The 26,406-nt window shown below is 39.4% G+C and overlaps 2 long non-coding RNA genes across 3 annotated transcripts in view; one reads left to right on the top strand and one right to left on the bottom strand.

Moving 5' to 3' along the window:
• Nucleotides 1-1,818: 1,818 nt before the first annotated feature.
• Nucleotides 1,819-7,909, top strand: LOC135204286 (uncharacterized). Its single transcript, XR_010312161.1, has 3 exons — nt 1,819-2,003; nt 5,715-5,842; nt 6,815-7,909. It is a non-coding gene; the product is annotated as an uncharacterized LOC135204286 (long non-coding RNA).
• A 6-nt stretch (nt 7,910-7,915) lies between these two features.
• LOC135204287 (uncharacterized) overlaps nt 7,916-26,406 on the bottom strand; it is a 22,401-nt gene continuing 3,910 nt past the window's right edge. For both annotated transcript variants that reach the window (XR_010312163.1, XR_010312162.1), the window contains exons 2-5: nt 11,190-11,283; nt 10,813-10,888; nt 10,274-10,645; nt 7,916-9,614 (exon numbers count right to left, since the gene is read on the bottom strand). This is a non-coding gene — a long non-coding RNA (uncharacterized LOC135204287). The remainder of the gene's footprint in view (nt 9,615-10,273; nt 10,646-10,812; nt 10,889-11,189; nt 11,284-26,406) is intronic.

The following is a 26,406-nucleotide window of genomic DNA, read 5'->3' on the forward strand; positions in this document are numbered from 1 at the left end:
TTCATAAGAGAATTCTCGTCATATCCAATTAGTTGAGTATAATTTTTTTTGAAAATTATGTATGTGTGCGTAGTGGTTTTTGAGTTACGGTTGTTGTGACGAGTTCGGGGATAACTCGTAACAATCCTTAGTTCTAACACATGGTTAGGATCAGGTGGTCGGGATTGGTTGTGTGCTCCTTCATAAGGTGTATTGTCATATAAGTGGATCAGCACCCATTGACAAAGTCCTTTTAGGCTCTGCTGAGTAAGTGGGTAAGACCCATCGGCAGACCCACAAGAACTCTTGGCCATAGATCACATATCTCGCTAAAGTTTCTTGAGGTGATGCAGACTACTGGGCAAACACCCACCAAGTCTACCACCTATCAGGTAGGAACCAAGGTTTTATTTATACCTACAACATATGTTGTTTACCTGTCTATTCCATATAGTAGCTGTCTCTTACCTCCACCGAAGGGTGCCAATCAGCTATGTATATATCTGACAGGTAAGTTGATTGTATGAAAATGATATTGTTATGTTACAATAAAGTTTCATACATACTTACCTGGCAGATATATACAATTAAAGGCCCACCCAGCCTCCCCGCAGGAGACAGGTGGAAGAGAGAAAATATGATAGAAAACGGGGATGGTTCCTAGTCCTGCCACCCAGGGCAGGCCGGTAGATCACCTGACCTACCTGTAGCGAGTGGCGCGAAATTTGAATTTCTGTCGGGGACGACGGAGTCTTAGCTATGTATATATCTGCCAGGTAAGTATGTATGAAATTTCTTTATTGTAACATAACAATATCATTTTATAAGTCTAGGAATCATAAAAGCACTATTGGTCGAAATTCCCGTGGAAATCGATAGACATAGCCACTCAGAACAGTAGTGCAAGATGCTATATGACCTGTATACCCATCCAATGCACATTTGGTGGGAAATCTCTTGTAAAGTCTGTCGTCTGCCTGGAATTCTTGAGTAAGTTACAACTACTTTAAAAGTGGACGCAAAAGGTTGCAATCCTGACATAGTACTACTCGGGTTGATATACCGTCTCCTATGCTCAATTACGCATTCGTAATTGCAGAGGAATTTACAACAGTTGTCATCCAGCTATTAGCTTTGTCCATAAATGCTGAAACTATTTTCATCGTTTTTGGCGTTTCCCAATTTATTCAGATATTATTTTCCAAATCTAAGGAAATAAATATCTGCAGGCAGACAATGAAAGCGCTAAAATACAGGAAGCAAATTGAAAATTTTTATGAACCAGAAGGAGATGATATACGAACGACTTTGGTAATGAATGATAATCTGAGAAATTAGTTCCACGTCGACCATGTATTGGAGACTTATTTATGGGTTAAAAATTGTCAAAATAATATGTTTACTGTAATCACTGATTGTTCCTCCAAATTTAACTTATTTATACTGAAGGTGAAGGAATCCCATGTCAATTATAATAGAATTATAAAAGTAATATAAATACATCTTTCTTCTTGTAACTGGCAGGGTATAGGCTGATCATATCCATATGAAATAATCATAAAAACGTTATTTTTTTAGACATATACTATCCTAAAATAACAATATTCACAGAGAAATAACTTATTCATTTATATTATTGATACTATATCAACATTTTTCTGACTTACATTAAAAATCTTTGACGAAGATGGCCCATAATCTTCTGAAAATTCTGGTGCTATCGCATTTTGTTATAAAAATAATCTATACGTTATTTGTCATGACTTAATCTTGTTTCTTCGAAGATAGAATATTAGGATGTCAATAATATTTTAAGGTTGAATGTATACCACAAAGAAACTGATCAAAATGCGATTGAAAGGTTACAATTTTTATTTTGCATAAAAGGAAACGAGGCAAAACATTTATTGGAACCCTCTAAAAGTAACTGCTTTTTTGGTCCTTGCCTTGGTGATTTATATTTAGTGTTTTTTGTGTTAGTCGTTAGCCGTTTTGTATTGTACTTGTGCGTGAAGTATTTGCAAGTAAGTAAGAAATAATTTGCCTTATAATTGGGTCTGCATGACAAAAAACGAGTCTGAGAAAGTGTGTTACAATGACTATGCCTTATGTAGCCTACCTATTTGAAGGATGTGTTTTGTTTTTTGTGAAATGACTAAGTTTTGTCCATGAATACAAGGGGTAGTAAAGTTTAGGCCATAAATACAATGAATAATATTGCCAGGGTGCCATGATGTAGGTGATAATGTACTTTGCAAGTTCTCATTATAAAGGACCCTGGCTAAGGCTAGTGCGCTTCTTGGGTTAGGCAACCCTCATTTTTAGATTGGATGAGATAGCCTATCCTTACTGTGGCTTATCACAATTTTTAGTAATGTTACCATAATTTTGTTTTTGCTGTAGGCCTAAAGGCATTTTATGAGCAGGATCTTTTTGTTTTGGTGAAATGACTGGTAAATGCAGTGGAGAAGGCTGGATGAAGATATTATCCATTACTATAATTTCTTGGCCTATATCTAAGTAATCGCTCTGCTTCGGGTATTTTTATGGGAATTTACTTATTCCATAGTATATTTGTTGCTTATCAAGAATTTATGGTTATTTATCGTCGGTCGACTGTAATTAACCTCCCAGGGGGTAGTACTACAGCTAAATACATTTGATCCCCTAATCCCCAGTGGCTTTCATATTCATGGGTCCATTTCTTGCAGTCCTTGTGGGGTTGTTACTTAGAAATATATATTTTTTTTGACTGGAGGATATAGGAAATGGCCTGTAAGGGGTTAGAGGTATCAGTGCACTTCATGCGGTGTACTGCAGGCATTACTTGAGGTTCTTTGCAGCATGCCTTCGTCCCCTAGCTGCAAGCCTTTTCCTTCCATGTACACTGCCTACTTCTGTATTCATTTTCTTCCATCTTACTTTCCACCCTTTCCTAGCAATTGATTCATAATGCAGCTGTAAGAGTTTTCTCTTGTTACACCTTCCAGACTTTTTGTTGTCACTTTCCGTTTTAGCGCTGAATGACTTCATAGATCCCAGTGCTTTGCCTTTGGCCTAAATTCTATATTCAATTGAGTTCATAGGATAATCTTATTTTAGCTAATTTAGTGTTTACAACGATTTTTTTAAAATTTTACTTTAGGCATAAATGCCTTTTTATAAGCAGGATCTTTTGCAGAAATGGTCGGTAAATGTAAGCGAGACGACTGCACAACGATACTGTCTGTTTATGTACGGTAATTTCTGAACTGAAGTGTATAGAATATGATCTATAGATATATAGTGCAGTGCAGGTGAGATAGTATTTTGAAAAATTTACCGTCTTTCGTTTTTCACCATCAATATCATGTGGCTGATACCAAACGGGGCAGTAGCTTGCAAGGTGCTGTCTTTATTGCCAACCCTCAGGGGATGAAAGTAAAAACATAAACAAAAGGTGGTAAAATTTAAGGTTGGTGACTGGTGGGAACCATCAAGCTGTGGTAGTATTCTTCCCTTTTCCTTGATAGTAATGGTGTACATTTTTTTTGGTAGGTATAAAGGAGGTGGTTACAATAAAGATATTGTCTATTAGATAAAACTTCTTAACAGGAGTATATGGAAAAGAGTGTATATAATGCAGTACAAGTGAGAAATTTACCAGAATAATGGGTAATTTAGCCTATTCAGTACATATTTTTTGCTTTCTTCCCTGAAAGAATAAATTAAAGATGGTAAATTTCTCAAATTACCTGACTTGTACTATAATACCTACTCTACCATTTTCTATATTTAGCTATTGTTTTGTCTAAGATTAAGCTGGCTTTATGCCAGCACGGGCTCTTGCTCATAGAGCAGCCCGTAGAATATTTAGCTAAAAGACTTTTGTTATCAGCATTTTTGTGAGGCCATCTCCCATACATTTACCTTTTTTTTATTATTATTATTTTTATACTGCTAAGCACCTTCAAGGAACAGGATCTTATCATTGTGCTTAAAGACCAACAGAACATAACAGCCAAATTCCCTATAAATGTAAAACTAATTCACAACTAATTCACAGCAAATTTTCTGTGAAATATAAGTTCAGTGGTGATATTTTATAGCTTTATGATAGGCTGTCCCCAAGACTAAAGGCTAAGACGAATGTCAATCTTAAAATGTATTTTTTATGCAGCTAGTAATCCAGAATGGGTTTGGGAGGTGTGGCCTTTTGCAGCAATATATAGTCACAGTATATTTAAATATGTTCTGAAACATTTTTGACATTTGTCTTAGTTGTAAATTAGTAGATTGAAGAGAAATTGGATTACCCCATTTTATCCTACAAACATGGAAACCAGAGTTGTGGGTGGGGAGAATACAAAATTAGTGAAATTCAGGGATAGTGAAATTCAGGGATGTAGGTGGGTACACACGTGCGAACCGAACCTTGTATTGTAACCGATTCTTGTAACAAAAACGCAAGTGTGGACGGTTCCTCGAACCCGAACCCCGAACCCGCGAGGTTCGAGGCTCGGTTCGCCCTCCGTCCCGCCAATTGTCGGTTTTTGGGCCCCGCATCAAAGGGAGGTTTCTTTGAACGTTACGCCATGTGTGGACGGGACCTGTATGACCACGCGTAACAACAGAGGTTGCTGAACTTGTTAACGCCGACTATGAACAAGACCGTCCATAGTAGAGTCCCTTGTTTTGGTCAGTCAGTACGTATATGTCTACCATGGCTGATTGAAGTGACGAAGAGGTCCTCAATTTATTAGCTATTACGAAGAAAAGACTTCACTGTGGCCAGAAACTTCTTGGAATCTCATGTCAGCGAGTAATTCCCGACCACTGTATTCTACCCTTCTAGTATATAACCTTGATTGCCACCATCTTCTTTTATTTCGCTTCATCTTCGTTAAATAATGTGTATAAATATACGCGGCAGCTGCTACTTGCATGGTGGCCATCGTCGGTAAACAACCCGGACAGAGACAGATTGGTGATCGCAGTGGATTGAAATGAAGTTACGTGCTTAACGTGGTTACGGTTCGTCCTCTACATTTTGACACCTTGTAACCGTAAATGCGTAACTCAGTTACACATACAAGGTTCGGCTCTCACGTGTGAAGGACCTGGGTCCCTAACTGGCCAGGTCGCCACTGTAACCCTCCCCCACCCAACCTAATCTTGTTCACTGTTAATTCAAATAAATAATAGGGTTGTAAGTTAGGTTCAGGGAAGGAGATAGTATAAAGAAAGACATAATAGCAATATCCATGGATGTACTGCTCATTCAACAAATGGTTTAGAATAATGTCTGATGTGTTGAGAATCTGCCAAAAATATTCTGTCAGTTTTTTTATGTGTGACCTCTAATTTTGCCAAGTTGGTCCTTGATATGAATGGTAGCATTGTGAAAAAACTGTGAGAATTAAAGCCCCCTTGAGTTCATCGTTAGAAAACGCAATACTAACATCGATTGGAAGAATTTCTGATTTTCCCTGGTTTAGAAGTGCACCCATTAAACTCATAAGTATGAAGATGGAAACAGTTATTAATGTAACAGATGAAATTTTAGAAATTAGAATTTCGTTTTATCTCTTCTTAAGCTCACTGATTCATATGAAAGGACCGGTAAGGTTCAATTGAACTGATTGTGAAATGCTGAAATTCTTGGGCTGAATTGTCAATGTTTCTAGGAATGTAAATGGATTTACTTTGACTTCATTATTGATTCCATTTGCTAATTAAGAATGATAATTTTACAGGGCACATGGTTGTCACAAGGTGTAGACAGTGGAGCTTTACGGTCAACTTTCCGGAGTGAAATGTATACCCTTTCTGGTTCCGTCGCTGTGTGATGTAGTAAAAGATTCCCCTGGCACTGTTTTTTCTGGTAAGTATTTCCCGTTATCTTATCAGTAAACAGTTTAAGGCTTATAAATGAGATTTTGCTGAATAGCCAAGGTCTAATAGGTGGTTTAGATTATCTGTCAAGTGATGGCTTCCATCAGGATGGCCAAAAGTTTTAAGAAGTGGTTTGAAAAAGTTTGTATGCCTTTGTAATTTATTCAGAAAATTCCATTAGCCACTGTTACATAACTAGAGACGTCTTGATTGTTTAAAGGAAACATTATTGATACAGATGGGTGCTAAATCAGTTTATAGATAAATATATGACTGCCATTGTACTTCTAGATGTATAACTTATAGAATTTCCTTTCATTTCTCCCTGAATGCCTAAATGTTGTGTTATTTTGCTTTAAGTGTTTTCACTGAGCATAATTGTCTAATGTAGCCTGTGCTTTATAATGCACATGACCTTTTCTTAAAGAACTGATAGGCCCCCTATAGTTATCTGTTAAAATCAAAGTACATTTAAATAAGTCAGATAGCCAAGAATGAAAAATTATGTTATGGGGAAAGTACTGCAATGTATTGCATATCATTTATTTGGTTTTGTAGAGTGAAACACATCTATAGTATTTGTCCAACTTTCAACCAACAACAAAACTCCAAGTTTGGGAAACAAATGTTTGACAGAAGTTTTGTCAAAGTTCATTATTTCTAGGTATTCCAATTACTACATTTTTAAAAGAGCTGCAGTTTACTTAATAAAGCATTTTCAGGTTATCCATACTATACATTTCTTAAGAGCTGTGATGTATAGGTAAGATCTGATATATTTCATCAGTAACACATCCTTTGTGCTAGGCCTATTAAAGATTTATTTCATCAGTAAAATTCTTTGTGCTAGGCCTAGAGAATTAAATTTTTTTAACTCGGTGGTTTGGTTAAACGATTTATTTTTATTAATAATAATAATGATTCCCAGTCGTCCTGTTTTTAATTGTTGATGTCGTTACAGGGTGTTGCATCTTAGAAGCCAATGTGTTGATTACCATTTCAAGATCAGAAGAGGAAGTGGTTAGCGATTTTTAACGCCATCTCTGCCCGTGTCGGATACTTCCAGAATGGCCATCGTTCAGAAGCCTACCGTGCCACCTGCTCAAGCTTTCAGTAATTATTTGTTAATCGGATATCAGAGGGCCGGATACTTAGCAGCTCACATTTGACAAACTCCATTTCTTACCTCTGAAGAGTACCATAGAGAGGGAACCCCAGTTCTACTTAGATATTTTCCTAGTACTACTACTGCAATTTATCAGCTACGCTCTACTGCAGTTGAACTTATTCAAGCAGCTGATTAAGCTCCCGGTAAGTTTTGTGGTCATTACCACTGATTTATATAGTTGCATTTTGTATCGAGTCAAAGTTTGGCTTTGTATTGATTCACTCATTGACGTTTTCGTTTAGAGGACTTCTACAACATTCTGGAAGATGTGTTGACATACCTTCAGTATCTGAGGTTTAGCCGATGAGAAATTTTGAATGTGATTTGAAATTAACAAAAGTTTAACTGTAGTTTCATGTGTGATTTACAACAATTGCATCCCAATTCAGTCAAGGTAAAGGAGCAGATGGCTTTTGATAGAACATAGAGTGTTTACGGTATACGGAGCAAACCTCAGGATACTGAAGTAGGTATGTCAACACATTTTGCAGAATGTTGTAGCAGTTCTCTAAACGAAAACGTCAATGAGTGAATCAATGTAAAGTCAGACTTTGACACGAGACATGATGCAACTATATAATTTAGTGGAAATGACCACCAAACTTAGCGGGAGCTTAAATCAGCTGCTTGAATAAGTACAATTGCAGTAGAGAGAATATGCTGATGAATTTTAGTAGTAGTACTAGGAGTATCTCAAGTAAAACTGGAGTTCCCTCTCTATAGTGCTCTTCAGAGGTAAGAAATGGAGTTTGTCAAATCTGAGCTCTAAAGTATCCGGTCCTCTGATATCTGATTAATGAATAATTACTGAAAAGCTTGTGGTGAGCAGTTATAAGGTGACAAGACTACAAGGTTTCAAGGAGAAATAAAAAACATCATAATGGAAAACACACTTTTATTAGCAAAAAAGCTTAACATTTATTTTTCCGGTCCATATTATAAATCAGTTAATGGAGTTAATCAGTTAAAGGAATTAACCCCTTCCATGTGTTGGGATCTCAAAATGTCCCAGAGAGAGTGTTACAAAGATAGTTTTGTCTCTACAATGCGACAGCCTTCAAAATACAATAGTCCCTGTCAAATCTCTCAAGAGTTTTTACGTTTTCTATATAGAACCTAAGGCCAGACCCATTTTCTTTTCATGCCAATTAAGAATTATCAGTAACCTTCAATACGTCGACCAATTTAACCCCTAACGCATTTAGAGATGTCACGTGACCACCCCAGACAATAAGGTCGACATAATCATTGCTAGTTCAGTCTGGTGTTTCTTGGGCGAAGTATTTTGAACAAGCCAATAGATAGTTGACGATCGTTACCAAATTCATACGATCGTCAAGATATTTCTCTACGGAACATGCTGTTAGGATTCCCTCTGCCCAAAATGATTTTTTATTTCCATTGCTGGCTTCTTACGTAAAAGGATTGACAAAACATTGGTTTTACGATCGTCAAGATATTTCTCTACGGAACATGCTGTTAGGATTCCCTCTGCCCAAAATGATTTTTTATTTCCATTGCTGGCTTCTTACGTAAAAGGATTGACAAAACATTGGTTTTAATTACTCTACCTCAAATGCAATTACTTTACTTCAGTTGCAAGTACTTTACTAAAATTCCAATTACTTTACTTCAACTGCTATTACTTTACCTCAAATGTATTCTTGCATAAACATATATTTACTAAACACTGGTTTTAGTTACTCGATTACTTTACCTCAAATGCATATTTAATATAGTAACAGCAGGTCACTGGTTGGAAAAAGCCCAATTTTGAGTACCTACTATAATTTACAGATGATTGAACATAAACGCCAGAATTTTACAGGCAGATGCTCAAGCAATAACAACAATTTGATATCTTCAGCATTGTGATTTTCATTATACACAGCCAGCTCTTAAAACCAGTGATTCATTGTTTTGAAAATCTGATACAAGAAAAACTTCCTTCCAAAACTAAAAAATTTCTTTGGAAATGGTGATATAGCAAGACTTCTCTGTCCCTGAAATTTAACCATGGCTTAAAAGAAACATATGTTAACTCCCTTATGAAAATTTAGCACCTAACCTGAATATACAATTAACTCCCTGGAAAAATTCATGGTTTGGCAAGTACTGAATTCAAATATCGTATTGTTCCATAGAAAACTAAGCTTGGAGATCATACAAGACAGATGACGATTACACGGTCGCTTTAAATTGTTCAAAAACCGTCCAAGACACTCGACACTGAACTTACAGGAATGTCGACCCTCTTGCCTGAGGCAACCATGACTCCATGAGGTCTCCACAGATGCTGGGTGAAAGTGGCCGACTTCGTGAGGTTACTAAGTCTTACTGACATGGAAGATGTTGTTTCTGGAATGACTGTCAGTGACACCAGGTTCGTAAGAAAACATCCAGACTCTTGAGGGACTCAGTGGGGACTGTGGTACATCAGTGTAGCTGTCGCATTGCAGAAACAATGTCCTTTCACTATCCGTGATCCCTTCAGGAACACTGGGATCTCAGACCTCTGGTGGGGCGACTTCACTGCCTGAATACGTAGCACAGGAGGGCCGAGCCATCTTTATTCAGTTTCTTTCCATTTTATCTGTAGAACAAAGTCCTTCATTAAAATAACATTCACAATAATAGCTGAATGTACAATAAGCTTTTACATCAAAGTAAACAGGTGACACATAACACTAAAGACTTAAATGCTAATATCCTAACATATGACATAAGCAGGAGCACTTACACCATTCTTGAAGTTTGATATTTGCCATCAACTTAGGAATTAAAACTAAATCACAAAAAAATAATGCAAGAATTATGAAATAGAACTTCCTGAGATCTCCAAGAATGGTAAAACTTGGTGAATTAAAACTAAATCACAAAAGAAATGCAAGATTTATAAAACAGAATTTCCTGAGAGCTCTATTGAATGGTAAAACTTGATCAGATGTAAGTCTGGGGAGAACAAAAATGAATACAAGCCTACACACTGACCATACATGTGTAAACTTCTCTAGAGAATATGAGCAAGATTCAGTTCTGAGATTCCTATAGGTTCTTTTAAGTTTGTGCAAAAACATTCATGGCGAAAATCTAGAACACCCTTTACAGGAATCACCCTGATATAATGGGATGAATTAAGATTTAGGTCCATATGACAGTGAAAAGACAACCTTCCTGGAAGGTTATATGAAACTGGGTATTAAGATCCACAAGACTGGATTGACTGTGCAGGAAACAACGACTGTAGCCTACCTGATGTCAATTGTACAAGAATGAAATTGAAGTTCTAATGGGGGAAGGGTCTGTAGCCACTAGCAGTGTATCATAATCGTACCTAGTCTCTGGAGTGTGGTTTAACATGACAGCAATCAAACTGTTGCATTAGTGGGCGTTGATAGATTTTAACTGAGAAATGACCAGATGACTCAAGTTTTGATTTAAAGGACAACACTAATAATCACAAAATTGATGGTGTGATTCACAGGCCTGAATAAAGTAGTAATGTGACCTTTTCTCTTTCTTTCACGTTAACTTTTTCATCGGACCACAAGGATGACTTATAAAATCCATTTCTTGAGATTTCAACTTTGCTCTTCATTCATATCATAGCTGTGTGTGGTTAACCTGTACAGGAGGAAGAACAGACAGGTAAGTCAATGTCTATTAGTTCCCTCAGGTAATGTTGTACAAGCATCAAGAGCCTGTCATGCCAAATACTAAAGTATTAAACTGCACATTTTAAAATCCAGCATCAAGGAAAAAAAAAGTCATATAAAGAAATGCAACATAACCCATAAAATCCTATAATTGTTATCGCATCCGAACAGCTGTAGGTTTCTTCACGATGGTATGGACTCGTACAATATCCTGAAATGAAGACAGGAAAAATAAATACAATTTAATATTTAGCTGATAATGAAAAATTACTATAATAATTATTAAAGATTCTCCTAAAAAATCTCCCAAAGATCCATTCTACATAAAAAAGGAAGAATAAATGATGATTACATTTGAATTGCCAGAACATAGTTCTTTTATATCAGAATTGATGGCTTATTTTAGTCTATTACTGTACTGTAAAAACCTATTACTTCTCACTTAACCTAAATCTACTGTTTTTTGCATTTAAGGTACATATAGAAATTAAGAAAAGAATTTGATTACGTACTAAAGTCCATTTCATCAGTGTCAGTTAATAAATATTCATCTTCTAGTCCTATAACGAAGTGAAGTCCAAGTCAGCTGATGGATCATAAATTTACCTGGAATGAAAGAAATATGTACTATTTACAATAGTTCAATTATAAAAATAACTCTGTTTAGTAATAGCACATCACTTGAATTGTATTTTGTTACTCGATATAGTACAACCACCATTTCTACATGTGAATATTCTTGCATTTCAAAGCACAGGGCATCAAAACAGAACGCATAGTTAAAAGCAAATTAAAATTATGTTTGTTTTCCTGAATTGCTGTAGCTATCCATTGTGAAAATAAAAACAAACCTCACAAGGAAGTTTACACTCCCAAAATCCTGTCTGTCCCAATACTTAGACAGTCAAATTTGTGAAAAAAAACTGAAGGAATGTCGAAATAAATCTTGTCATTAATATGACCCAAGTACAGAGATACAAAATGTTATCGCATAGCAAGTGAACTAGACTTAGGTACTGGACATGGTGCAACAGTTAAGTTTGATGTATTTTACTTTATGACCACAGTTCAGTACTGGCGTTTGTACACTAGGCTATGCCCACAAGTCTTTTTAACATCCTTAATATTAAAAACCACACTACAGTCTACCAGAAATTGGCTGTTACTAAGGTAAATACCTTCTTTTGTCTATGTTTTATCACTCCTTCCCATGGAGCTGACACTAAACATGACACTCATGGGAGTGGTTGTAGTGTCAAATTTAGTTATACTGAGTACAGTAAGGCAACGTTATATTTATGTCAGGTAGCCTATGATAACTTGTGTAAGGTACAATAAGGCTAAGCTTGGGTATACTAGCACGTTAAGTCTATTATGTTAGGTACCCTAAAATTATACTATACTCTGTTTTTTTCCATCTGTCCACCTGCCTGTGGTGTCTGTGCATGGTAACACTGCAACCCGGGCTTTAGATAGTTACGGTGTGTGTAAGTTTTGGGTAAATAAAAGGATATCTGGGTGTACAATTGCAACTGAAAAGTGTTTTAATAATTTACTGTATGCGAATTACACCGTTAATACTAGAAATAGGATATTGTTGTTATTGTTGAATGTAAGCTGAATGTAACTATCTAAAGCCCGGGACGCAGTGTTACCATACGCAACCACCACAGGTGGGTGGACATATGGAAAAAAACAGAGTATAGGTAAGGGTACGTAGGCCTATTGTAAGAGCAAATGTAGACTGGGAACATTAACTTGTTTATTCTGGCTAAAAAGGTTTCCTTTCATTATCTCTCCCCCGTAGAGTAACATGAAGTAGATACAATAGTCATAGGTATGAGGGATATGGCTTCCTATCAATTTCCTACCAGATACTTAACTGATACCCAATCTATGGATATGTATGTTTTTATTAGGCCCACCAGTATATTTAAGTAGTTGCTCTGTGTTGGGTATTTCCTTGGAAATTGACTTATCCTATGGTATTTCGTTTGCTTATTAAGAATTTACTCTTATTTTTTGTCGGTCAACTGTAATAAACACCCCTCTGGTCCTAGTGCTAAACATGGCAAAATACATTAGACACCCCTAATCCCTAGTGGGTTTCGTATTTGCCGGACCGTCCCTTGTATTCTGTGCGCGGAGTTGTTACTTAGAAATACCAGCCCACCATAGGCCAATATATAAAAGCAAATGCAGCCTTTCCTATGCAGTAAAATAAATAATTGAATGATTTACGAACAGAACAGAACCATACACTTGGTAAGACACTCCTTCTCACATTTAACCTTTCTAGATTTTCAAATAAGTGAACCATACACTAAGCTAGTGAATGAAAATCCTATAGGTAGGGCATATATCTAAATTATAAGCAATTTCAAGACTCTTTCTTACATTTAACCTTTCTAGATTTTCAAATAAGTAACTCTTACGTAAAATATAAGTGAGAAATACTTACTTAAAATGGGAAAATACCAGTATGTACTGTCGGCCAACGAAGAATTGGCGTAGTTTCTTAATTCATTGTTCGCTATGGAAATATTGCCATATGCAGGTGCCAGATTATTTACTTAAAAATAAATAGCATTTCCTTTCAAAGATGCTATACTTGAAATAAATTACATCAGAATTGAGTGGACTTATTCAACGTATTAAAGATAAAAATTATCTTGCAAAGTAAAGAAATATATATAGCTTCGTGTCAGCATCAGCCTTTAAAAGTTGGCTTTCCTGCCGCTCGAGTCTTGACCCAACGTATCGTACTGCACTGGGGTGGTCATTTCGTCTCCTACAGCCGATAAATAATACATTAAGGCATTAACATTCTTTAATAACGATGTTTAATTAAATTAATTTTGTCCTGCCTTAATTGGACTTCTGATTTTCACACATGATTAGCCTAGGTCTATTTTCAGCAGTATACTCTCTCGAATACGTAATCTGAATGCATATTTAAAACGACAATATATATATCAATCTGCTTTATTTTATTATTCCCGTTATTCTTGTTTTATTGGCCATGTTTTCCTTTTTTTCTTATCCCTTTCATAATTGCTTAACATAATTTACTCAGACCTAGCTATTCAAAGTCTAAAATCAATCATAAAAAAATCAAACGAATATAATTCAGTCTTTTATTTTTTATCGAATTCCTTGCATATCATCCTGTTTCATCTGTACACGTTGGAAAGCTGTGGGAGTCAAAACTGACGAATACAATAAGAAAGGGTTACTTTCATTAAAACTTTCTTAGGCTGATCTTTCTGTAGCTATTCATTACTTCTAAATAGAAATTAATTAACATTAGCTTCACATGTATGGCTAGACCTATTACCATAAGCATATTATAAGTAGCTGAAACGATAAGAAATATGAGAGGTGACGTTCTCGTTTAAATCTATTTCATTTTTTTTTCTTTTTTTTAAGAAAAACCTACTGCTTTAATAAAGGGTTGCTCTTTGACAGCTACAACAATCATACAGGGTGTAACACGAGTGTATGCAAATATTTTGGGGAATGAGAGATAAAGAAACTTTGAACAGAAAATATGTTATAAACATTCATTTCAAGGCTTCCGTTGTCAGTGCGGTGAATTTTAAAATAACCGTTATCATTAGCGATCCTCTCACACGATGGAGTTCGTAGCGAGAAGTCGGATCGAGTCGCCTGAGATGCGGAAGAGAGCGGAGGTGGCGTATAGGAGTGATGGAGGGATTAGGCCGATGTTAATAAAGCATCTCCCTATAAAATGTATTATTTAGGTTTTGAAGAAAAAATGCATGTATAATTCACTGGTCACCGATACAAAACAAAACAAAAAGAGTAAGACTAACTGAACTCCCATCCATCAGTGATAAGTTTGCTTATTCATTAGACTTATTCATTAGGACACGTATCAAAGATTTCAAGTGTATTTTTAAAAATCTCTTCCTCTCCATCTAAAGTATTCATCAGACCGCAGTCATAGGCGAAGAGGTAGTCAGGATTTCCTGGTTCAGCAATATCGTGACGAGGCGCTAGAATTCAAAATTCTCAAATGAATGTTGTTCAGCAACATTTACACTAACGTATTGCCTTTCTCTCTTGTGGTGCTTCGAGGTCTTCCACCTCTAGGCCCATGTTCTAAACTTTGCCGTTCTCTAAACAATTTGATTCATCTATGCATGATTCTCTCCGGTATATTAAGCTTTTTTGATATCTCTCCAACATGAACTTACACAGAATGCAGTGCAATAATTGTCTCTCGCTCAGCGAGGGATGTTTCTTAGACCAATAAATGACACATTGATATTAGATTCCCGTGCACATAACGACATCAAAAGCAATAGAGTGAGGTCGCCTGGTTCTCATTGTTAGGTTATACTTTTTTCTTTTTCTTTTCGTTTTTAAATATGATAGCATTTTGTGAGTTTCCAATGCTTTCTGCAAAATTTAACAAATGGAATAGTTCAACTACCTTCAACTTGATATTGAATTGATAATGTAAGGACTATTCAAATACAACTATGTATCTTAAAGGCCGCCACTAACGTTCAGTTATACCTGCGCAGGCAAAACTGAACCCAATAACGTTCAGTTTTGCCTGAGGTATAGCTTGGGTTCAGTTTTAATTGGACAGGCTGACTGCGCGGGCATAACTACGCAGGTATAACTGACTGCTAGTGGCGACCTTTACGTATTTCCTCCTTTTCAGGCTGCGTTTATTGTTGTCATCATTGGATTTTTAGCAGCGACTGTGTCTCTGGTTTTGGAGCAAATCGCCTTCCACATCTCGTAACCTCGTGACGTCACGCCTCAGGGGTAGTATCGTATAGGTTCTAGGAACTGAAAACTGAATTGAACTGAAATCAGAACGTTTCTGAGAATTTCAAATGACTTAGTACTTACAAAGTGAGAATATACTATATTAGATTCACATCAACCATGTATTTGATGTCTGGGCCAGCCCTTTACGACACTCCTGATTGGCTGTTGATTAGCCAATCACAGGGCTGTGATTGGCTTATCAACATCCAATCAGGAGCGTCTTACGGGACTGGCCTAGACATCAAATGCAAGGTTGATGTGAATTTACTATAGACTATATATTCGAGGTAAAATTTGTATAGATGGAATATAACAGTCGATTTATATTGGAACCTGATCTGACACTTATTAAGTAAAAATGCCCCAGCTAATATTAATAAAGGAAAAAATATATTGGCCAATTTACACTTAAGACTGAGCTAATATTTATAAAATGGAAACGTTTTGTCATTTTACAATGAAACCTAGGCTGATACTTATAAAGTATTGGACAATTCATACTTAAAATTGAGCTAATACTTATATTGTGTAAATATATTGGTAAATTTACATTATACCCTAAGCTAATACTAATAACGAGAAAATATGTTTGTCAATTCACACTTGAAACCAAGTTTATACTTTTAAATTAAAAATATATGAACCAAATTACACTGAAATAAGAGAGAATACTTATAAAAGGAAAATATATTGACCAATTTTTACTTGAAACTAAGCTAACAACTATAAAGTTATAATATATTGGAAAACGTATTCTAAAACATGAGCTAATACTTATAAAGTGAAAGTATATTGCAGGTAGTACTTATAAGGATGAAATGAACTGGCCAATTTAGGCTAAATCCTGAGCTTATACTTTTAAAGTGAAAATGTATTAGCCCATTTTAAGCTAAAACCAGAGTCAACAGCCCACTTATAAACTTGTGTAAATTTAGGGACATACAGATTACTTAATTTAAAAGATGAATTTGAGTTGACGGGATTTATTAATACAAAATATAATTATTCTTATTGAAATGATAACAAGTATTTAAAATATATTTCCATGTCAAAGGTCAACAGTGTCGACAGTACTCCTGTCCTATAAAAATGCAGCAGGAACTGAGGAGGCAAACTATCAAATTAATATTCTTGTACGAAAGTATTTTGTCGATTATAAATTTGCATTCTAATTAGCTTTCTTATTTATGACCTACATCGTGTATCTGTTGTCAGCTGTTTTGTACTAAAAATAGAGTTCACACACAGATACACACACACACACACACACACACACACATATATATATATATATATATATATATATATATATATATATATATATATATATATATGTATATATTTTTACGTATATAGCGGGCCTTGAGAGAGGCTAGATACGTAAACGGAAGTGATTGAGGGATTTCAAGAGGGAATTGCTTTAACTTACCGTAAACTGATAGTTATTATTAATTTCTTTAGAGGGAAGGTCGCCAGAAAACTCAGCTCGTTACTTAAAGCTATTTATTTACTAAAAGGCCCGTGCTGGGCTGGAGAAAAGGTAAATGATGGCTCCATTGAGCTGTTATAGCTGGTTTTCATACACTTGGGGTAATGCACACTTGCGGCAGAGAGACGGCACGTGACTCATGGAATCTGGAAAAGAATCCCAGATTAAACGAGATAAAAGGAAAATGACTTCTTGCTTTGATTAAGGCTGATTAATTCTCTAACATTGGGGAAGGTAAACTCGAATGGTTCACTGAGGTCTGCACGAAAAAAGCTTGGTCTTTAACAAGTCACAAAGGGGAGCACGTGGCCCGATGAGGACAAAGGGCTTTTGATGTAGAAGGGTAAAAATGAGAATTGAAAATGAATTTAGCAAGAGTCGTTATGGTAGTAAAAGGTGCTGGGTTGAAGTTTACACTTTCAGACGTACCTTTATGCAATATTTAGTGTATCCTTGTAGAAGAATGCGGCCTGACCTCTGTTCAGGTCTGGGGTTCGTGTCCACCAGTATCGTCGTGGTAGGCCTAATTTTGGGAGGCTGGCAATTTGACCTCTGTCCGAGATCACGTCTCGCAGCCGACTGAGATCGATACTGGTTGTTTTCGAATTACGGGGCTTCCAAAGACCGCCTCGAGCATTGCCTGAAAGGTGGTAAACACAACGCCAGCAAATTGGGAAGGAAAATAGGTCTTATTGTAGAAGTCCCTAAAATCCATCTCGAAGCCTAGCTACTCTTGTGACTTGCCTCTCTTACCCTAAGCTTCCGTCAGACCGGAAATATCATTCCTACGATACCCACTCTCCCAACAACAGTCGCTTCAGGAGAAGGCATGGCTGCTACTTTTATATTAAATATCACTAAAACTCTGCTGGGAAGGCGAGGCGTTCTATAGACGTAGCAGCTCCCCCTGTTAAGAAGGCATTCACTCCCTTTCGGGCGTGAAGGTCTTGGCTTAAATAAGTTGATCGCCTCGACTACCCAGTTCTCCTACTCTAACTTGAAGTTTTTTGAGCAGTGATACGGCTGACTACAATGGCCTACCTAACTTATAGGCAAAGATGCTAAGTGTACTAACTTAATGTAGTGATGTAGTCTAGCCTAATTAATAACTACGGGTTGTCTTGTGACGACAGTCTACTCTACCCCTAGATAAGGTTACTTGAAAATTCTACTTGCTACTAACCTAATGCCCTGGTACTAAATCATTAGCCTAACCTACTCAATACAGTTAAATGAAGACGCAATCATTCCAGAGTGTGGTACGCACAGCAGTAATGTGTCGCCGGAATTGTTAAAATACATAATGAGAGGTAATGATGCATGGGGATGATGAGTGGTTAATTGACCAGGAGGGAAATGCAATGAGGTAATTATATTTAAGTGAGGGTTAGTATTACAATGGCTAGGGGTTAGAGAGTTAGTGCTACTGGCAGAGATCAGGCTGGCTACCTTCTCTGGGTAGGTGCCAGGATCATTCTGCAAATGAATGCGACACTGTACCTCGGGCACAGGTGTCAAGGAGAGCATGTGGCTCTTTTTTGTTAATATGTTAATTACGTCCCTTCTTCTTCTTCTTCTTATTCCTCCAGGACCTGGCTATACCAGTCCTAGGAGTAGACGGAGGCAACGACTCTGGGGTAAGGCCAGAAACGCCGGCAGGAGCTGAGGCAGCGGTAGCCTGAAGGATTTCAGGAGAACACCCTACTTCGGTCTCTGCAGCAACCGTCGTAGAGGTGGAACCTACTGCAGGGGAGGCCCTCACTCCGGCTGCTGCGACAACCGTCGTGAGGGGAAAACTCCAGGCTGACTCCTGGTCGGGCAGTTCCTGGTTTTCCAGAGGAGGTACAAAGGTAAGGTCTGCCGGAGGTTCATCCTCGGGCGACAGAGGTAAGGATAAGAAGAGAAGGAACTAGTGATTGGCCATGGGCTGTGGTAAGCTCCATGCCTGTTGGAGGATCTCCTGTAGGAGGATCCTTGATAAGGTTAGGCGCCGGCGCTAGCTCGGAGCCAGGCGCAGAGGTCAAGTTCGGTGGTGGCTCTACGTCCAGGCTGGACGGAGCTTGGCACTGCTCAGTGCTGCCATGTGGCACTGGCAGAGAGTTGAGGTCGACTGGACCTGTGGCGGTACCGGAGGTGCAATACCTCTCAGCGTGCCCTTGGAAATGGGAGACAGAGGCTCCTGTCTCTTTTGGAAGGCTAAGCCTTGTGGAAAGTGGACATTGTCCGCTGCTGGTAGTCGGCTAGGGCACCTAGGCCAATTCGTGGAGTGCCCTATTACGTTGCAGGTTTTGCAACGGAACTGTGAATGGTCAATCTCCCTCCTTGGTAACGGGGGAGACTGTTGGTGGACGTACTTCCTGGAGGAAGTAGAATTGCGATGGCTCCTTGCTTTGTAGTGATTTGTGGTGGGGCTAGGACCCCTAGGCTTTTGAATTTTGAGGGAGACTTCATGTCTTGCCCTAGGAGGAGGTCATAACCTCCTGGGATGTAGCTTGCAACTGCAAGGGTACAAACTTTGGAGAAATGAGGTCGGGTGACTCAATTGCACGGTTGGAAGGATCAGCTTGATATGGTTGATACCTTCGATGGTGATTAGTTGTCGTCTATCGACGGTAGCCCCTCGGGGGATTCTGTCTTCCCGTATCAGGGAGACTTGAGCGCCAGAGTCGTCGTAGGCTCTGACGTGGCTTGGCTGATAAAGACTTTGGAGGGGCGCAACAGTTATAGGGCCCTTAGCTGGGGGTCCTAGTGAAGAAGGATTGGTTACGGCCATTGCGATGGCAGGAATATTGCAATTAGCGCACCCTCCGTAATTTGCAGACATGTGACCCTTGCGGCCACAGTCTCGGCAGAACGTGTTCCAGAACCTTTTCCGTGGCACTGGATGATAAGACCGAGATGCCCCCACAGGTTGCGAATCTGTGGAGTCACCAAGGCTGGCAGTGTGCTCGGGCACAGGTGAAGAGTCCTCTCTGGCAGTGATTTGACGTGGGGAGGTTAAGGAAACCTCTGTTGGATCACCCTCGGAAACAAGTCTGGGGTTAACTGGTGGGCTTACCTCTTCCAAAAGGGAGGAGGTAGGCGGTAAAAGGGTAAGAGGCTGAGATGGTGCGGAAGAAATTTCTATCTCGGGCACTGGATCAGGACCAGGCTCGCAAATCGAAAGGATGTCAGGCTGACCAGAGACGGCGGGACTAAGAGAGACAGTGGGTGCAGGGCTGGAAGCTGGCAGAGTGGCTTGAGCTAGGATACTCTCCTTACGGGCCTTCTCCCGCTTGATGTCGAGTTCCTTCTCCTTGAGAGCGAGCTCATGCTTTCGCTCCTCTTCCCTTGCCTTCCTTTCTGCTTCTCTTTCTTTTCTCTCTGCTTCTCCGGCTTTTCTCTGGTTTTCCCTTTCTTCCTTTTCTTGCAGGCGCGCGGCAGCCTGCTGCGCCTTTATCCACTGGTCTAGTGCTGGTCCAGTGTAACCGGCCTCCTTGCCCAGAGCTATGAGGACTCGGAGCCTCTCGAGCTCTACGGCAAAGAAGTCACGGGAAGCAGGGGAAGACATTTCCCTTAGGCTGCAGTAGAGGCTGATGAAAATGAAAATAATGGCCAGGAAGGGTACGGAATGGAATAGGAGTGCCTACTGTGGAAAGTGGCACTCACTTGGAAAGGCGTTCTGCGACGTGGTAGAGAAAAAGTCTGAGAAGACTGGGTGCTCGGTGGCACTTTGTGAATGGCACCTTCTACTGAGGTGAAAAATCGAATGAAGTGTGCGGCGTACGTCACACTTACGGGCGTTCCCAACTTGGGAGACGTTGGAATGGGCTACCTGTAGGTCCAATACAGGTGCACGGCACTTATGAGGAGGCGTTCCTTGGTTCAGTGATCCAAAATGGCGGATACTTTAATGAATTGGACGTTCCGTAAGGACGGACACGCAGGTATAGGGCTACCTGTACGTCTGTACAGGTGCGATGGCACTTCGGGAGGCGTTCCCTTGATTGGTCCGAAGGATCACTGACCCTTGTACACGGACATTAATGAATTGGGCGTTCCGTAAGGACGGACACGCAGGTTTGTCAGCACTTAGGGCTGGTATTGCGGCGCTTCGGGAGGCGTTCCCTTTGTTGAGTGTTCCGAAGGATCACTGACCCTTGTACATGGACACACTAGTTACTTGGGCGTTCCGTAAGGACGGACACGCAGGTTTAATGGCTACCTGTACGGCCTGTACAGGTGCAATGGCATTTATGGAGGCGTTCCTTGGAGCACTGGTATCGTGCTGGTGTGTCCCGGACACTACATGCAGTATACTTAAATATACCGAAGTGAAAGGGCACTGCTCATGGCAGAGTGTAATGGTGGAGGAGAGAAAGTAAAAGGTGGGAGTACTTCAGCAGCCAGTCGATGAACAGTGTCAAGAATTAGTGGCACTGTAAAATGATAAGACCTGACGTGCACTGGTGGTGGCCAGTCCTAAACTGGTAACGACTTCCCTGTCTGGAAGTAATGAATTTGCGTGGCACACTGTGCTAATTGTGCTTGCGGTACACGCAAGTCTTTTGGGATAAAAATGAACAAGACCACTCGGGCAACGACAGGTAATGGAAATTTTAGAAATGCTCAGGCCCTCGCTGAAGTACTCGATAAATGAAATAAATAAATGTTTGCAAACTGCAAGGGACACATGCGCGTACGTATCACGCTGTGTAAATGAGACACAAGAGACTAGAATAAGGTTAATTCGGCATGCTATAATTAATGGTAAGATGTAGTACTCTTGGCTTCGTGAATACTGGGTTCTGGTTTTCTCGCTCTCTCTCTCTCTCTCTCTCTCGGAGAGGGTGAAAAATGATATATGAATGAACTCCCTTATATTTGAATTGAACTACTAATGTTCGTTTAATATGACGCAACTTGCGTTAAACGATTTACTTACGTTAACGTGAAACGAAAGAATTGCTTTTGATAATGTTTTATGAAAAATGATAACGCGCTCGCGGTGAACGATGTTTACGTTAATGTTAGCGGCTTGCGCTTATGAAATGATTTGCGTTTCGATATGAATTTTACAAAGACGCGTTTTACGTTAACAATTCTTGCAAGTGACTCTACTTTTAAGATTTACGTTAACTTTACGTAAGGACAAGTGAAAAATTACGGTAAGGATTTGAAAACGATGTTAGCAAACAATTGTAAATGAGGTTACGTTAAGTGAAATGAAATTTTCGCTCAGCGCGCGAGTGAGCGATGCGAGGTGAAACACGTGAGGCGAGAAGAGCGGGTTAGCACCACGGTGTGCTAGCATTGATGGCGAATCAGCTGATTCTCTGTAAATGCGAAGGCAATTTACAACACAAAACAAAATTCTACTTTCTTATTCAAGGCGAATTACGTTAATTTCTCTGGCAGGACGATAGATACTAGTACCGAGATTGATATTATTTACGTTAAAACTTTGAGACTTACGTTACTTTGCTTAAATGGTTTAGATAATTCTGAAAGGGATAAAAACATGGCTGCCGCTGTGAGCGAAAACGAAGGCTGGTTGAGACCGCGCAGGCGCGAAAATGCTCTAAGCTGAATTTAAGCTGAGAGGTAAGCGGTTACCAACACTTGGAATGAAAACTAAGTTAAAAATGGATTCCCTAACATATCACAGACAAAAGAATTGTACACTTCTTTTGCCGTAACTATTAGTAAAACACTCCTAACTAGCTAGGCTTTCTAATACAGCAATAAACCCTGGCAAAGCACTTCCTAGTTTGATCTGGATCCTTTTCTGGCATCTATCTGCACACGTGTTAGTGCTCGTTCGACAACAATGCGATTTACAAAATAGAATTCGCTCGACGCTCTGGCCGTTTCAATATAATATTTCTACCTTCACATTTGTTTAACACACTTCTACAATAAAAAATACTTAAACGTACCTTAATCTAACATAGGTTATAGAATAATCATATTAATGAATGGAATACTTTACCGTGAGCCAGTGTGTCTTCTTCCCTGCAAGTGTGCTTGATTTGCTTTTTGTAAAATAATTTACAGTTTACGTTTTACAACGGATAACGCGATTTACAAGCTTTTTTTAAGCAAGCTAGGTTCAATCCAGGCAAGATTCGCCAATTTTACGTATATAGCAGACCTTGAGAGAGGCTAGATACGTAAACGGAAGTGATTGAGGGATTTCAAGAGGGAATTGCTTTAACTTACCGTAAACTGATAGTTATTATTAATTTCTTTAGAGGGAAGGTCGCCAGAAAACTCAGCTCGTTACTTAAAGCTATTTATTTACTAAAAGGCCCGTGCTGGGCTGGAGAAAAGGTAAATGATGGCTCCATTGAGCTGTTATAGCTGGTTTTCATACACTTGGGGTAATGCACACTTGCGGCAGAGAGACGGCACGTGACTCATGGAATCTGGAAAAGAATCCCAGATTAAACGAGATAAAAGGAAAAATGACTTCTTGCTTTGATTAAGGCTGATTAATTCTCTAACATTGGGGAAGGTAAACTCGAATGGTTCACTGAGGTCTGCACGAAAGCTTGGTCTTTAACAAGTCACAAAGGGGAGCACGTGGCCCGATGAGGACAAAGGGCTTTTGATGTAGAAGGGGTAAAAATGAGAATTGAAAATGAATTTAGCAAGAGTCGTATGGTAGTAAAAGGTGCTGGGTTGAAGTTTACACTTTCAGACGTACCTTTATGCAATATTTAGTGTATCCTTGTAGAAGAATGCGGCCTGACCTCTGTTCAGGTCTGGGGTTCGTGTCCACCAGTACGTCGTGGGTAGGCCTAATTTTGGGAGGCTGGCAATTTGACCTCTGTCCGAGATCACGTCTCGCAGCCGACTGAGATCGATACTGGTTGTTTTCGAATCACGGGGCTTCCAAAGACCGCCTCGAGCATTGCCTGAAAGGTGGTAAACACAACGCCAGCAAATTGGGAAGGAAAATAGGTCTTATTGTAGAAGTCCCTAAAATCCATCTCGAAGCCTAGCTACTCTTGTGACTTGCCTCTCTTACCCTAAGCTTCCGTCAGACCGGAAATATCATTCCTACGACATACCCACTCTCCCAACAACAGTCGCTTCAGGAGAAGGCATGGCTGCTACTTTTATAATTAAATATCACTAAAACTCTGCTGGGAAGGCGAGGCGTTCTATAGACGTAGCAATATATATAGTATGTGTGAGCAGGAGCGCGCTTGTGTGTGAGCATGTGTGAAGACTGGCTCCAGGATCTTCAGAAAGTCCCTGGGGACTGCATAGGAATATCCCTCTTCTGATACATATGAAGACGGAAGCAGCTGAAGTGAAGCCCAAATTGACTCCGGAATCCAGACACCTCTACTGCGTCCGGGGATCAGCAAACATTCGAAGACAGGATCGTCTCCGGCGGAACCAGAAATGACTCCTGAAATACAATCCAGACACGTCACGTGGGATTTTTGGAAAGTAACGATAAGGCAAATAGAGTTGATGTGTAACGAACAAAGATGTTTCTTAGTTTGCTTACAGTTGTGCTTGCACAGTGCTTTGACTCCATGCTTCAAGTCCCCCGAGTGATTACATTGTTTGCCATTATTGTTATGCTATTCACTGGAGTATTTATACTTCGTGGATTTAGCATTAAAATGGTTCAGTTCTTTGTCGATTTCATGGCCTCGGACAGCTCTGCCTGTCTTGATGAGGCTGGAAATCAGGAGGACGAAATTGATCACTCTGGCTTTGAAGAAGACCATGTTTCGGATAACGAAGTAGAATACGGACGTTCCAGGAATGAAGAAGGCGACCATCCAGATAGTGAAGAAGAAACAAGGAATTTGGATACAATTCGGAAGTTCGAGGAAGTAATTAAGGAAAATGAAAATCTTTTCTTGAGGTTTGAGAAAGAGAGATTAGAAAAGGATCAGCTGATCGACGAATTACTGGACAAGGTAGAGGGCCTGACCGTAGCAGGACTGCAGATGGAAGAACACATCAGACAACTCGAACGACTAAACAAAGAAAAGGAAAGAAAGATCAGTTCAATATCCGAAGAGATGCAGAAGCTGAAAAGCGAAATGATTGAAAAGGCGAAGGTCACAGATGTCCAAAGGAAGGAAAACGAAGAGAGAGACCAGATGCTAATTATTTTGGAAAACACGGTCTCAGTGCTCTCGATGGAGAAGGACACTTTGCATCGAAATCTACAGCAAAACGATAAAAGCCGAGACGAAATGCAAATAAAAATGAACAAGCTGAATCAGGACCTGGAAGGACTTCGAAAAGAGAATGGAAGGAAAGAAAAGAACATAGAAAAGCTGAAGAGGGAGAGCGAGAACAAGACCTTGAAGATGAAAGGTTTAGAGGACGAGTTACAAGTCCTCACCATTCAGACACAGATGGCCCACGAAAATTTGAAAGAGCTCGACCAATGTAAAAGAGAATTAGCTGAGAAAAACGAGGAACTGGAAAAGCTGAGAAAACAGAACTTGCAGAAGGATAGCGAGATCCTTCGACTGGAAAATGAATGCACCCAGAAACAATTGGAAGTCAGCGGTTTACTGAAAGAATCTAAATCTGTTGTAGCAGAACAACCGACGGCCAATGGAAAGATGAATGACCTGATTAGGAGGATAGTTCAATTTGAATTCGACCTTGCTGAGACGAAGGAGCAACTAGAGACCAGGGATTTTGAAGAGATGGAAGCATTAATGGAAATCGTAAGACCCCAAGAAGAGATCTTGGCGCAGGATACAAAGATCAGCTGCTTAGGAAAGGTCAAAATCCTTAATGGATCAAAGAATTATAAAGAAAAGGAAGTTTGCAGAAGAGAAAGGACGATAACGAAAGCTGAAGACAAAAAGGCTTCGGATAAAATTCGTTGTCTGAAGAAGCCCCAGATCAACTGCAGAGCCCTCTACCGACGAATGGACAGCATCGAGGAAGAACTTCGCCAAATCAAAGGATTGCAACGACCTTCAGCTGGCACCAGAGCACTAGAGGCCAAAGGCCCCAAATAAAACTCCATCAATTGAGAAGCCTCTAAACAGAGATGAATTGCACCAGGAAAATGGGGCTGATATCTGCAGCCAACTCCAACGACTGGAGCGAGATGCTAAAATGGTCCGAGAACTCTACAAGATAAACGCCGTCACGTAAAGGGTGCAAGTAAAGGATCCTCTGCATTTTCTTTTAGGCAGAATTGTGGTTTTACTTGCAGAGGATAGAAAGCAGGAAATCTCAGACATAGAGAACAGGAAGACGCTAAAGTTTGTAAGAAAAATCCTTCCTGGATATGGTTGTGGAACCAGGTCTGTGTGATTGATAGACTACAGCGGATTGTGGCCTGGCGATAAGTGCCCGAAGACTGGATTGTTGTGTACCCCATGTCCAACATTGGACTATGGTATGGGTAGTAGGCAACCACTGGCGCGGTGTAAGAACCCGTAAGTTTCATG

Source organism: Macrobrachium nipponense, chromosome 44 (assembly GCF_015104395.2).
Source record: "Macrobrachium nipponense isolate FS-2020 chromosome 44, ASM1510439v2, whole genome shotgun sequence".
NCBI lineage: Eukaryota > Metazoa > Arthropoda > Malacostraca > Decapoda > Palaemonidae > Macrobrachium > Macrobrachium nipponense.